At 42.9% G+C, this 15,133-nt stretch overlaps 1 pseudogene; it reads left to right on the top strand.

The window, feature by feature from the left end:
- Nucleotides 1-4,522: 4,522 nt before the first annotated feature.
- On the top strand, nt 4,523-5,125 carry LOC118889557 (annotated as a pseudogene).
- The last annotated feature ends 10,008 nt before the right edge of the window (nt 5,126-15,133 follow it).

Raw genomic sequence — 15,133 nt, 5'->3', positions numbered from 1 at the left:
CAGCACTGCTCCATTGCTACTCAACCCTGTAGAGGTTGGTATCCCATTAGACTTGAGTGGTCCCATTTTGTGCACATATATCCCAGCCCTGGTACACTGGCAGGTGTCTCAGCCTGACCAATGGAATTCCTTCTGCAAAGAACTGCCCTTTCTGATGCTTTGCCCAACAGGTTCCAGCCACTTCATTCTAATCACTTTCTACTCAGCTTTGTGGGATTGTGTGCTTTGTTGGGACCCCAGCTCCAAGCTGTGGTTCATTGGGAAATTGTCCGCAGGCATGAAGCTGGGAATTTATGGGGCTAAATTGAATTTCCCTTTATGTAAGAATCACAGCTATGTACTGCCTGTTGCCCATTACCTGAAAACAGCTGTCCTCTCTTATCATTCTTTATAATGGAAGGGCTAGTCTGGGTACCAGTTACTCCATTATGGCTATTTGATGCAGACTTTTAAAAAACTACTTTACAATGGGAATATATTTGTTTCATTTTTCTAAATACTCAGAATCACAAAATAATATTACTTATCCTGAGTATCATTTGTGATAATGAAATTGTCTACCATATGTTTAGTATCCTGGAATTTTTTAATAATACTGCATTGAAAAGGGGGCTGAGTACATTTTGTAAAATTCTAAGAGAGACTGATAATTCTGAAGTGGCCTTAAGAATTACAGTCTAACTCTTTCAATAGCAAAAATCTAAGGAAAATTGAAAAATGCCTGCTATAAATCAGCTGAATTATTTGAATGCAATTCAAATTACTAGAAATAACTTTCTAAAGAGTGCAAATAATACTGTTACAAGAATCATAATGAGGGGGAAATTATTCTAAAGAAGTAGAGTGCTCAGCTGGAGGAGATAATTAGGTAATGAATGGTTAATTGGTAGAGTATGAAGTTGGTGTGTAGGTATATTAAAGTAGATTAAAAAGTCTCAAGAGAGACAAAGCAAAGGAGAAAGCAATTTAGCATATTAGCCAGTATCCTCCCTCCACAACTCTTAGACATATGTAAGAGCATAATCTTTTAGGGAGAAAACTGATAGCATTCATTTATTCACTAAATGGAGAAAACTATGAAAATCATTTGGAAGCATTAAAATTATGAAAATTATGGCATTGAGAAATTAATTAAATAGCTATATAATTTAACTTGACTCTCAGATCTTTAATACATAACACTAAATCTTTTAAAGTAAAAGACTAGCACCCTGAGGTTAAAAAGTTAGCACTAAACAGAACTACTCAACACAGGCAACCAGAAGATTCCCATAGACTAAACACATAGGTATATAGCAGGCCACTACTGTTCTCCCCAGGCGCTGGACTGCGGTAGAAACAGCACACTGTCTAGTAGAAGAAAAACATGTCCTCTTCCAGTAACTCCTTTGTGTAGTATTTTCTTATTTATGACACACAATAAATGGTCAAGTCATTTGAAATTCTCCTTGCTGAGAAATGATCTCTGATCTCCCACAGACTTTAGTTTCTCTGAACTCTTTTAAGTGCAAGTGTTCCTGATCAGATCTCCAGGCCTTGTCTAAAAAACAAGACAGGGGCTTCCCTGGTGGCGCAGTGGTTGAGAGTCTGCCTGCCAGTGCAGGGCACACGGGTTCGAGCCCTGGTCTGGGGGGATCCCGCGTGCCGCGGAGCGGCTGGGCCCGTGAGCCACAATTGCTGAGCCTGCGCGTCTGGAGCCTGTGCTCCGCAACGGGAGGGGCCGCAATAGTGAGAGGCCCGCGCACCGCGATGAGGAGTGGCCCCCACTTGCCGCAACTGGGGAAAGCCCTCGCACGGAGGCGAAGACCCAACACAGCCATAAATAAATAAATAAATAAATAAAAATTGTATAACTTTAAAAAAAAAAACAAACAAACAAAAAAAACAAGACAGCCTGTTTGTAGGGTTGTCAGAAAAAATGCAAGCAGCCCACTTAAATTGTATTTCAGGTAAACAACTTTTGGGGGGAGGGTATAAGCATGTGCTAAAATATTACATGTGAAACACTTCTGCTATAAATGATTGCATTATTCATTGTTTATCTCAAGTTCAAATTTCACTGGATGTCCTGTACTTTTATTTATTAAATCTGGCAAATCTACCTGTTCAGTAAATGCATGCCAGCTTGGTCAGCAGTGGCAACTGGAGGTTGAGACTGTAGCCTCAGAGTCTGGGAGATTTAGGTCCTTATATAAGAACTGCCTCCAGTTGACCTTGTTGGGTATGATTTATTTTTTCAACTGTAAAAGGGCATAATTATAGTATGTTTAATATTATTGTTGGAAAGATTCAAAGAATTTTTTTAAAAGTGACATGACAACAATGCCAAGGTCTTACAAATAGTAAGCCCTCAATAAATATAAGCTATTTATTTAATAATATGTTATTATTTTTCAAAGAGAATGAGACTTAGAGAGACTTAAAGAGTATGTATTTATATATATTTCCAATATTCAAAGATTGTTTCCTCAACATACTACTTCTCTATTAAGATATTTTGAAGTTCCCTTTTACCATCATAATATTTCATTCAAAACCTCTCAAAATTCTTAATACCTATGAACAATTTGAGCCATTTGGATCAAATAACCTTCTCAAAGCTGTGAAGATCAATGAACTAGGTCCATTTTCTTCCTCTCCATTCTTCATGTAAATTTACTAAACTTTGCATAAATGTGTAACCTACAAATATTAATAATTCATATGGAAATGAGATTTTAATTGTAAATATTATTAGAGCCTATAGAAAGATAAGTATGTGAACTATGTTATAAAATTTAGGAGAATAAAAGGTTAAAACTATAAAAATAAGGGTTTCATTTTATACATGTTTATGTAAAACATGTAGGATAAGCGTAGGATACAGAAAAATGGATGTAACATTAAGCTAGTTTAGAAAAAATTCAATCATCCGCCCAGTCCTCACATCCTATAGCTAATTTAAACTAAACACATTTATACATTTCTGGCTTCAGACTTCAGAGTTGAAGTGTGTGGGCTCTAATTGCGTTCTGGCAGTTATTTGCCAGAAGTTTAAGCAGGAGAGCTTTGAAATCTTTCTCAAATACTGTTTATATATTAACTAGCTCAACATGTAATGTGATTAAACCAGTGAGTCTACATATCAGTCTCAAGGGAAGAACATTCTTTGAACATCTGTGAAATTATTTTTCAATCATTTTAAATTTTATTTAAAATTAAATAGAGGTGTCTTGAGAGTCCCCATTTATTCTCTTTTTATTTCTTCCCATTGCCATCTCAGTCTGCATGTCAAGGCCATGCTTCTCTTTTGGTTGTTAATCAGTTTCATTTTGAGATGTCAGGATCAGACAAAATTCAGTGTGTCTGAAACCAATTCACTCTTCCTGTGAAATGGAACACTTTTCCTGAATGTCCAATTTATGTGCTTTTCCATTACCCAGGATCAAACGTAATTTCTGTTGCATTCTTCATTACAGTGTACAGTCAGTTGTCATGTCTTGTCAATTCTTCCCTCACCCTGTCTATTGTATGTGTAGCTCTAGTTGCCCACAATACACACATAAAGACACACAACGCACACATTCTATACCCATTCTTCACTTCTGGTCTGAGTAACCATTAATTTTAAATGGTTTAGAAGCTTTCTAATTGCTTCTATCTCTCCCCTTTAATTTATCCTGAATGTAACTATCAAATTAACCTAATAAGGTAAGACTTCCTTCATGTTTTTTTCTTATTCATACCAAAGCAATGGTGTCCAGTTAACACTGACCATTTTACATTACAATTCTGGTATGGTTTCTAATCAATAATTTTCTACACCACGTATCCAATTGTTAGTCATCCCATTTTGTCCCTTTTCATTTTGTATTGTAAATATTGAGTTCTTAGATCAGCTTTTTACCCTGGGTGGTCATGAGTGAAATTTCAACTTTTGGCTTTGAAAACTGTAAGCCCTACTAATTACTAGAAGAAATCTTAAGATACAGAAAAGAAAACTCCCCCTTCTCTCATAGGACTCAGGAAAGCAATTACTATCTTGTTATCATAAAAGTATCCTTTCCAAGTGTTATTTTTTAGGAAATAAGCCTTATAAGACACATGGGCCTTAGGCATCGCTGCTATATGCATGACAATTCTGATTCTGCCCTCGCACTAGCAATTTCACTTGATAGAATGTGTACTTATGTTCACCACAAGGCATATTTAAGAACACTATTTCTACGAGCCCAAACTGCAAATGATCCAAAGATCTATCAATTATAGAATATATACACCATACTATATTAAGATAACAGAATACTATAGAACAGTGAAGAATTAGAAAAACAGCCGGCTGTCCCCGCTTCCTTCCGTCGGATCCGCGCTCTCCCGCGGCTGCGCCGGCTCGGCCGCCCGGGAGACAAAGCACCGCCGCCGCTGCCACCAAGCGGGTCCCGGGCCATGGCCGGGCCGGCCCCCCGCCGGGCCCCCAGAACTGAGCAGAGGGCGGGGAAGTGAGCAGTGGCTGAGAGGTCCCGAGCCCCCAGGCCCCACCGCCATGAAGCTGAACCAGCGCAGCCTGGCCTTCCACGCCACCGGCGACGCCCCGGCCCACAACGCGGGCTTCCTGTACAAGAAGGGCGGCCGGCATGCGGCCCGCCACCGCCGCTGGTCTGTGCCGCGCGGCACCATGCTCTTCTGCTTCGGGGACGGGGCCAGCCGTGAGCCCGTGGAGGGCTGCACCGTGCAGCTGGTGGAGGCGGCCGAGGAGTTCGCCTTCGCCGTGCGCTTCGCTGGGGCCCGGGCCCGCACCTACGTGCTGGCGGCCGAAGAGCCGGGCCGCCATGGAGGGCTGGGTGAAGGCGCTGTCGCGGGCCAGCTTCGGCGACCTGCGGCTGGTGGTGCGCGAGCTGGGGCACCGCCTGGCGGCCGTGCGCGCAGGCAGCCCACTCCCGCCCAAGGAGGACGGCTGTGCCGTGTGGAGCGCGGAGACCCCCAGCCCCCGGCCCGGCCCCAGCCCCCGGCCACTGCCGCCCGCCGGCGGGCCTCAGCGCCCAACGGGCCTTTCGAATCGGCCTCCTTCGCCCAGCTGCACGAGTGGTACGGGCAGGAGCTCAGGGCGCTGAGGAGCCAGTGGCTCCGCAGCCAGGCCCAGCCCTGAGGATAGGGCTGAGGGCCGGAACCAAGGGGACGCGGTCAAGGGCCGCCCTGAGGTCAGCACTGGCCCTGGTTCTGGTGCCACTCCAGTCCCAGGCCCTGCTGTGACGGGCCCAGCCCTGAGACACGGGGACCTGGCCCTGAGGGCAGTCGCAGTCGGGCTGAGCCCGGAGGTCCCTGCCTGGTCTGCTCTCGGGGACTCAGGCTCTGAGAAGATGCTGGGTTCTGAGGGGTGCTTTGGGACCTCTGCCATTCAGAGAAAGCCCAGCCGTGAGGAGGCCATCGTGCCTGATCCTCAGGAGAATCCAGGCCCTGGGTGATGCTCAAGCAGCCGGAGGGCGGGTTTTGTGGGAACTGTAGCCCCCAACCCAGCCCTGCAGGTGCCTCGGTCGCCTGTCCCGAATCACCTAGCAGAGGCGTGTTGCTGGCAACAGGCCTCCACTGGGGCAGCTGGGACCTGTGAGGAGCTGTGGCCTGGAAGGCACATGCGCAGTCAGCGCTGGTCCAGAGGCTCCGGACCGGGCCTCGCGCGGACAGGAGGCCGGGCTGTGCTACACCGCACCTGGGCCTGACCCTCTGGCTCCAGGGCCCGCCGGAGGAGCTGCCTGCCTGCCGGCTGCCGGCTGCCTCCGTAAGCGTGGGCTTTCCTGTGTGCCCAGCACCGTGAGATGGCCTGGTCCCCGGGGCTCCCGGCCCGGAGTGAGGCCGAGGCAGGACTTTCCCCTGGGGCCTCAGCCAGGCCTTGGGGTGGTGCTCCTGGGACAGTAGCGGCCCTCTGGCCTTGGGCCATGTCTGTGCTCCTGTGGCAGCTCTCACGCTCTCCCAACACTCCTTAGCCACATCCTCTGTCTCCCCGAAGCCAGCTCTCCCACCCCCAGCCTGGGGCGGGGCCTCTCGGGAGCTCGCCTGACCTTGTCCAGGCCTGGGCTGGGCAGCCGTGGCCTGAGCTGACTTTCCAGCAGGTTCCCCTAGGGAGGAGGGGCTGTGAGCTGACTCACGGCCCAGATAGGGCCCGGGTGCCAATCTGATAGGAGCAAAGAAGCAGCTGCAAAGCCATATTTGGCTTCCAGAACCCTCTCCCTCCATCGCAGGCCCTCTCAGCTCACAGACTCAGCCCCCTTCTCGCCCGCAATATTCCAAGAGGGAGACCAGGTCTCACTTTGCTTCGAGACCAACTTCTGTTTTTCACTCATTACAGTGGCCATTCTTCATCCAGGGAGAACCTGATGGGGCTGGGACACCCCCGGCCCTCAAGCTGGGTCATGTTTACAATCCTCAGTGCCCCCAAATTGGGACCCCCTGAGGACACCCCTGCCCTAATCTTTATTTCCCCAGAGGCTCCCTCTTGGTGACAGATAGACTCGGCCCTTAGCCCCTTTCTGCTGCCTTTGGAGACCTTGGGGCTTGGGGAAGAATGGGGGGCTGTCTGTGTGTCTGCAATCACCAGCTCACTGCTGGCTCAGTTGACTGGAGCTTCAGTTTTAATTTAAATACTTAGGGTGTTTTTTTTCCTAGCAACAAAGCTTGGTGTTTTCACTGCTTTTGTTTCTTGTTGGCTGGTGGGAAGGGATAGGATGCCCTGGTTCTGGGTTTGGCCAGTGAGGGAGGGGGGGACAGTTGGCACTGCCCCCAGGGAGAGGGCAAGGAGCTTTGGCTGGAGACAAAGGAACCTCAAGAATCTCACCTGGTTCTTTGCCTTCTCCCTGGCAAGCCCTGCTCTCCTGCCCGCGCTCTGGGGGTCTTGGTTCGCTTTCCATGCCCCTCTTCCCCAAGTCCTGAGTGGTGGGGATGGGGATGGCAGCTCTTGTCCACAGGCTTTGCGTCTCAGGGGGTGTTAGGACCTGCCCAGTGCCCATGTCCTGGCCAGACCTAGCTGGTGTGGTGAGGTGCTGGCCCCAGTCCTGGTGTAGGTTTACAAGCACTAAAGGTACAATCTCCCCCCACCCACCCCCAAAGCACAACATGCAGTCAGGCTGCCTCCGGAGTTGGGTGGGGGAGAGATATCAGGCAGCCTGGGAGAGGGATATAAAGGCTAAAATAAAATAAACAAAGGTTTATCAAGTAAAAAAAAAAAAGAATTAGAAAAATAAAACAATGAGGATGGATTTCCATGATTCCATTTATGAAAGTTCAAAAACAGGCAAAACCAATCTATAGTTTTAGAAGTGAGAATAATGGTTACCCTTGCTGGGGTGGGGTCGGAGGGCTGGGGGAATAGTAGTTACTAGATGTGACTTAGAGGGGGGTGATGCAGATTGCCCTCTTGGCCCCAATTTCAACAACCTGATTTTCATATTGATTATTTCTTCCCTCTAAGCTCATTGATACCTACTCTTCCATCAATCGGTGACACTTCACACCTTCTTCTACTTTGGGTTTGACGTGTTCAGATCAGATTTTTAAACAGGACACTTTAGAAGAGGAATATTCCCAATATTCCCAGATATTCAGAATTAACACACACACACACACACACACACACACACACACACACACACACACACTTCTTCTTTGCCTTGTCTTATCCTTCCATATGGTCATACATGTATACAATCAATCTATACATGTATAGATTGATTGCATCAATGTATGTTATTGTACACCTATAATTTGAAAAGCACTGAACACAGTACTTGGAATACAAAAATGAACTCTCTGCATTCCCAGTCTTGTTTTATATGTGATCCTAATGAAGCACAAAAGCATATACACTAATAGCAATTTAATAAATTATATAATAGAGGTATGTATAAAGCTATATAGGAGTGCAGACAACTCACTGGAAAGTCCTCATATTGAGATAATATTTGAAATGGTATTTGACCTCATCAGGAAAACAAGAGGGGAAAGTAATCCAGGCAGAATAACAACTTATGTTAAAGGCACAACCACATGTAAAACCACAGGATGTTCTCAGAGCAGTGAACTTCATTACATGGTGGTATATGGGTTGAAATAGGGGACAGGGCCGTGAGATGAGTTCAGAAGGTAAGAAAGTATTTTACAAAAGGGCAGCTCCACAGCAAGGACATCACATATCCAGACTCAGCCCAGTGCACACAGACATGTAACCTCAGCAAGAAGTACACTTCTCTTGTTTTAAGTCCCTGGGAATTTGAGATTTCTTTTGCTATTAGATTATAATCTAGTACATTCAAAGCTGACTCACCTATTAAATGTGGTAGGTACAATGTCTAAGGCCCATTGCTTTAGGGACCTGGAAAAATGTTGTAATTTCCTTAAAATCAGAAGAAAATGTAATCAAGTCTGGATTATATTCATGTTTATATCTATGCGGTCATGAGATATGGTAATAAGTGTTTTTCTGAAAGAAGAGGCCACAAAAGTCCTAGGACCCATGAAAGTCATAATGTGACCTTGAGCTCACTCTGAATAACACACAAATTGAGAAACAAGAAGTTAGGAGTGTGGTCATAACACAAACATAGAATAAGTAGAGAAATGGTTTAGGTGTCAAGTAGTGAGGTGGTGAGGCAATTGCAGGAGTGAAGGAAGTTTATATTACATAGTTGTAAAACATTTGGTAAAACTATCACCTGTGATTGTATAGATGGCAAGTTGTGAACTTAATAAACCCATAGTGTGTTAAGTTTTATTGGCTATGTTTGGCAAACTATTAGAGAAAAGATATACTCGAAAAATACTAGTTCTATTTTAAGCCAAACAGAAATGAAGTCAGGGGATGGCAGTGGGGTTGGAGCAGAGAGAATAACACGTAACACAAAAACAATAAATCAGAGAACTGTGTACAGTATAGAGAAGAATGCTGGTAGGTAGGTTTGGCTATTGGCATATGGACCTGAGTCATGTTTGTATATTTTCAAATGCCTTGAGATATTCTAATACATGAAGACAATTTGACATATTCTAAGGTTATATTTATTTTCTCTTAAAACTTTGTGGCTGTTCCCCACTATCTTCTGGTACATAGGATTTTAGAAGAGAACTTTGATAGTAGGCATACAGGTTTTGTTTTTTTTTGTTTGATGTGTGTTTGTATTATTTTGTTTGATGCCTTGGTTCACTGTCCAGGATACTATGGGATTCTCTCTTTAATCAAACAGTCCAATAAGTTCATCACAGCATTTTAATTTTGCAGTTCCTACCTCCCTCATTTCTTTATAACAGAACCTAGAATTAGAGGGTCCTTTGTTTTATAAATTTGGCTCCCTTTATTTCAGGATTTTTTTCTATTTATTTTTTTGAATGCAGTGTTAATTCAACTTCTTATCTAATTATGGCTAATTTTTGCTTCATTACTTCTTTTTAACAGGCCTTCTAGTTCCTTTTTCATGTGGTCCCATTGTTCCATTTCCTGTTTTATAAATTTTACATTCTTTTTAGTCATTGAAAGTAAGAAGCAATTGTAGAGATGCTTGTGGGATATTTTTATGGAGATATCTGCGCGTGTGTGTGTGTGTATTTATTTAGATCTTTTTGTTTATCTCTGGTTCTCAGCAGCAAAATAACTTTTCTTCTAAAATTTATTTGTCAAGTTAGAATTCTTTCACAGAAAAAATATGCAGCTTGAATGAATGATTCCTAAACCTGCTCTAACTCTCTGCCAAAAGTGCAACAGCTATGCCTCAAAGTGGGAATTTCTTCTCTTCCTTGGAGCACATTCACTGCCCAGCCCTCACTCATAGCACTCAGATGAGCATTCTCATACCTGGTTTTGTTCCCATTTTATAGATCAGACAATTGAGACTTAAAGAATTAAAATAATTTCCATAAAAGTAAAATAAAACCTGTACAAAACTATCGGGAACTAAAACTGAGGCCAGTGATCCCATTTTTGCTATATTGATATTTCTGTTCACTCCAAACATGTATATTAATTTGTTGTTTTACTCAAATATTTTCCATTGATCCTAGAGAACCTATTGCTATGATATACTTATTACTGGGAAGTCCAGAATAAGTGATGTTTAATTAAATTTTAAAATATCCAGATTTCCCCAGAATGAATATCTTTAGATATTCATATGTCCCTTGATAGGTTCTGAGCCAAGTCAAATATTCTAGATGACATATTCTGAAGTGGGAGAAAAAAAGTTATTATACACCTAAGACGAAACCTTAGGAACAGAAATTTAATCTGAGCAAAGCAATTATAAAGCAAAGTTGTACATGTTTAGTCAAACTGGAATACCAGCGTGCCTAGAGCGAGCCGGAGAGGAGAGTCGGGACAGGGGTGGCAGAGGCAGGCCTGTCGCTGGCCTTCGTCAGCACACGTGTCGGCCCACCCTAAAGAAAGAAGACCCGTGCACTGAACAATCCATCCGTTATTCCAGGTAGTCAGGATTTATCTTTGTAATTTTGTTGCATGTCAGCAAGTTCCCCAAGTGACAAGATGCTTAGGCAGATAGGTGGCCTCTTTTCCAGGATGCCATCTCATCTGTAAAAATGAGTTCTAATGCACCAGGGAAATGGAGAAGCTGTGGGCCAGGACCCATTGGGATTAATTTGACATAATAAGTGTCTCTAATGAAAGAAATTTGCCGTAGAAATACAAATTGGGAATAGAACTATTATTTCTAAGTTCTTCTGTTATTTCTAAGTTTTCATCATACTGTTATTTGTGGCATTTATGACAGAGAGTTCTCAGTGAGGTATTGCAACTGGTGTCTACACATCACCAACAAGAACATGCTTGCTTCCGTCTTTTTCATACGCCCTTCCACCCATTTTTAACTTCGCTTTTTTTCTAAATGTCTAGGTTTGGAATATGAAAGCACTGACACCATGAATACTATTACAGCTGCTAAGGTAGAAAGAATAGTTGTATAAGAGAACAAACTCTTCTGTCACTGTATATATCAGGTAAGATGCTGATGTATCTACATATCATATATATACACCAATATTTATAAATAACATCCACTTGTTTAGCTCACAATTCTGTGGGTCAGCAGTTTGGCCTTAGTTCAGCTAAGCAGTGCATCTGCTGGGCTTGACCTGACTCCCTCATGCATTGGCAGTCAGCTAGCGCTCAATGGCTTCACTTACGTGTTTGGCAGTTGGCTGTCAGCTGATTCAGTGGTAGTGACTGTGTGTCTCTCATCACCCTGTGTCTCTCATCATTGAGTAGATTAGTCTGGGTTTGTTCACAACTGGCTATTCCAGTGTTCCAGAAGTAGCAAGCACGAAAGCCCCAATTCTCCAGTGCTTTGTAAATTCCTGCTTTGGTCACAATGTGATGTCTCATTGGCCAAAACAAGTCACATGGCTCTGCTCCAAGGGCTGCACCTACCTTTTATGACACGGGGACAATGCTTTGGCCACAAATAGGGGACCTCTAACTCAAGCTTAAACAGTGGGGAAATCTGTTATCCCATGTATCAAGAAGCCCAGGGCTTCCCTGGTGGCACAATGGTTGAGAATCTGCCTGCCAATGCAGGGGACACGGGTTCGAGCCCTGGTCTGGGAAGATCCCACGTGCCGCAGAGCAGCTGGGCCCGTGAGCCACAACTACTGAGCCTGCGCGTCTGGAGCCTGTGCTCCGCAACAAGAGAGGCCGCGATAGTGAGAGGCCCGCGCACCGCGATGAAGAGTGGCCCCCGCTTGCCGCAACTAGAGAAAGCCCTCGCACAGAAACGAAGACCCAACACAGCCATAAATAAATAAATAAACAAATACTTTAAAAAAAAAAAGAAGCCCAGAGATAGGGTGTCCTCCACAATGATTGAATTGGGAGCTCAAAAATGACATCAAATTTCTTTCAGATCCTTTGTACCTCTCCTCTCTGACATCCACAGTATTCACAGCATGCGTAGGCCTATAACGTGATGGCCACAGCAGTTCCAGACATCACTTTTTACAAAGGAAAAGTAAAGGCAGAAGGGAAACGGTCTCTTCTGAGGTCTTGTTTTCTGAGGAATAGGAGAAAATTCCCAGAATGCCCCAGAGACCTCCTTTTATGTAACATTGGCTATATTGATGTCAAAAAACCATTCCTGAAACAATCCTTTCCTAGGAGAGGCTATTACCATGACTACCTAAGACTGAACACCTGGCAAGGAGTGGGTCATAGATTAATTCAACAACTATTTATTGCATACCTGCTATGTACGAGCATATGCCAGGCACCGAGGACATAGCAGTGAATGAAATAGTGTCAATCCTCATGAAGTTTACATCCTAGTCAGAAGGATGTACAGTAAATAAACAAGTACATACAATATACAACTGCTAACAAATAAAAGCTACTGAGAAAAAAAATGGTAAAGGGGATACTGGAAGAGGATGGGGATGGGGGTTCTGATTTGTTTAGGAGAGTTAGGCAAGGTCTGACTGGCCAGGTGACCTTTGGTCAGAGTCTTGTAAGAAATGAAGTGCTTTGCCACAGGGATATCTGAGGAAAAGCCCTCCCATGCAGAGGGAAAAGCACCTGCAAAGATCAGGCCTGAAGAGGTTTGTCTGAGAAAGAGTAAATAAGCCAATGAAACTGGATCAGAATGATCTCGGGATAGAGTGAAGGTCAGCATCGTATGCAGCCTGGTAAATGATAATAAGGTTTTGTATTTTTCTCTAAGTCAAAGGGGAAGCCACTTGAGGATTTTGAACTGATTTGTGACATTCCTGAATTTACTGTAAAATACTCTGCTATGTTTCTAATAGACAATATGGGGCAGGGGCAGAGGCAGCAGAATACTGGAATGTTCCAGGTGAGCACCTGTGGTGGCTTTGACCAAGGGGGTGACGATAGAGAAGTGTTCTGGTTCTGGATATATGCTAACCACGGAACAGAGAGAATTTGATGACAGATTTGATGCACATCATGAAAGTAACTTTTCTGAGCTGTCTATAAAAATAATACCTACATCACAGTGTTGTGAGGATACCACCATATAATTTACGTAAAATTGTGTTTCAACAGTTTCTAATATCCAGTCTCTCATCTCATCCCAAAATGATTAGAATTCATCTTGCTTCTACATGGAATTTTCTAGCTAAAAGGTATTTCACATACCATACGTCTCCTAAATAAGGAGGTCAGGATGGATTTGGGTGGACCTTGAGAAGCAGAGCTGGAAAGAGAGCTCAGAATACCAGGAGGATATGAATAGAAAACAAGAAGGCAAGTGAAATGTAATGAGATAGAAGTATTTGCCTGTAGCTGACTTATTTTGTTCTGTGCTATCAATGATGCATGAGTAAACCAGCTACATACAAAAGTTCACGGACAAAAATGTCCTCTTCTTTACCAAGTTCTCTCATTTTGGATAAACTTTAACTTTCCTGAGGGCTCCAAAAAAAAAAAATACCTAGAAATATCCTGGTGCATATCTAATTCAGGGGCTAATTCATATGACCCTTTTGCTAGCCCATATCTTTCCCAGGAAGCAGACACTAGCGATGTTTTTATCACTACATTATTCTGCCTTTTGTAAGCTCAGATTTGTGTAATGTTACTTATTTTACTTTCCAACAATAAGTGACTTTAATAGGACCATGAATCATCTGAAAATTTTATGTATTATTATTTCCTTTTGTAAATAAAATCAAACACTGGAACACTTTGAGCATATCACAGAAATCATCCCTGGCTATTTCTACCTGTGCCTTTAATTAGCACAGGATTTCAGAAAATTCTGTTATAAATGTATTCCCATTTATGTAGATTTAGTTTTAAGGTATATCAAAAGATTTGGCTTCAATATAGCTCTCACTATTTTATGGAATATTTTTCTTGCCCTCAATTATATGGCCTGATAATATGGCCACAAGAGTACAGAGGTTTAAATGTCTTTTAAGTGATACTGATTTTTATGGACCATAATTTGATCCATAAAATTTATATTTGTGAAATACACGTAAGAACTGCCTTGGACTTCCGTGGTGGTGCAGTGGTTTAAGAATCCGCCTCTAATGCAGGGGACACGGGTTCGAGCCTTGGTCCAGGAAGATCCCACATGCCATGGAGCAACTAAGCCCTTGTGCCACAATTACTAAGTCTGAGTGCCACAACTACTGAAGCTGGTGTGCCTAGAGCCCGTGCTCTGCAACAAGAGAAGCCACCGCGATGAGAAGCCCGTGCACCGCAATGAAGAGTAACCTCCGCTCGCCACAACTAGAGAAAGCCCATGCGCAGCCAACGAAGACCCAACTCAGCCAAAAAATAAATAAATTAATAAAATTTAAAAAAGAATTACATTAAAAAAAGAACTGCCTTATACAGTTTATATCTATTGCTGTTTTTCTTTTTCTTCCTGATGCAGAAAGCTGTCGTCATTTTTATTGTAGGCATAGATATATAACTGGAGAGCATTTACTTTTGTTTTAGAAATTATTCCAGCCAGGATCTGTTTAGACAAGCTGTTGTATATGTTTTTGTTTGTGCTTAAATTAAGTCTAACAAATCAGGACTTAAAGCTACTGGCACATTTTAGATTATAGATCATAGCAAATCTTCAGCTACTTGATTTCATATTCAAAAAATTTCAAATTACTTAATATGCATGATGCAACTTTTTTAAAGCATATATTATCCTTACTTTATCTTCATGATGTTACTGACTTACATTCTGTAATATACAATGTTGATTTTGTGCAATTTGAGGAACCAATGTTTGTCCTTAGCAGCCCTCCTTCCCTTCAGATGTACCTTTCCCTCCTTCTGGCAGCAAGGCTCATCATTCTAGGATACATAAGAAAAAAAATGCTCTTTTTTTCCTCCTTAAAGCCCATTAAGGGTTCTTTCTGTTCTTCATATTAGAGGACAAGGAGAAAACCTAAAGTTTGTTGATTATCTCAAGTTGGAAGGCAAATGAACATTTTGCTCAGGGGCCTAGTGCTGAAATCTGAGACCACAGCAAATAGTTCATTACAAGCAAAACATGTAGAAGGAAGAGGAAGCAGCAGCAGGAGGTTTCAGTTCCTTGATCATCGCTGCCAGATCAGATTCAGTATTACATTTCATTTTAGCCAACTGGCAATGATTATATTTGTATAAAAAGTTTGAATTCAGACTTTGGTTCAAGATAGACAA

Source organism: Balaenoptera musculus, chromosome 1, assembly GCF_009873245.2.
Source record: "Balaenoptera musculus isolate JJ_BM4_2016_0621 chromosome 1, mBalMus1.pri.v3, whole genome shotgun sequence".
NCBI classification, from domain to species: Eukaryota; Metazoa; Chordata; class Mammalia; order Artiodactyla; family Balaenopteridae; genus Balaenoptera; species Balaenoptera musculus.
This window is presented reverse-complemented; position numbering and strand designations above follow the sequence as displayed.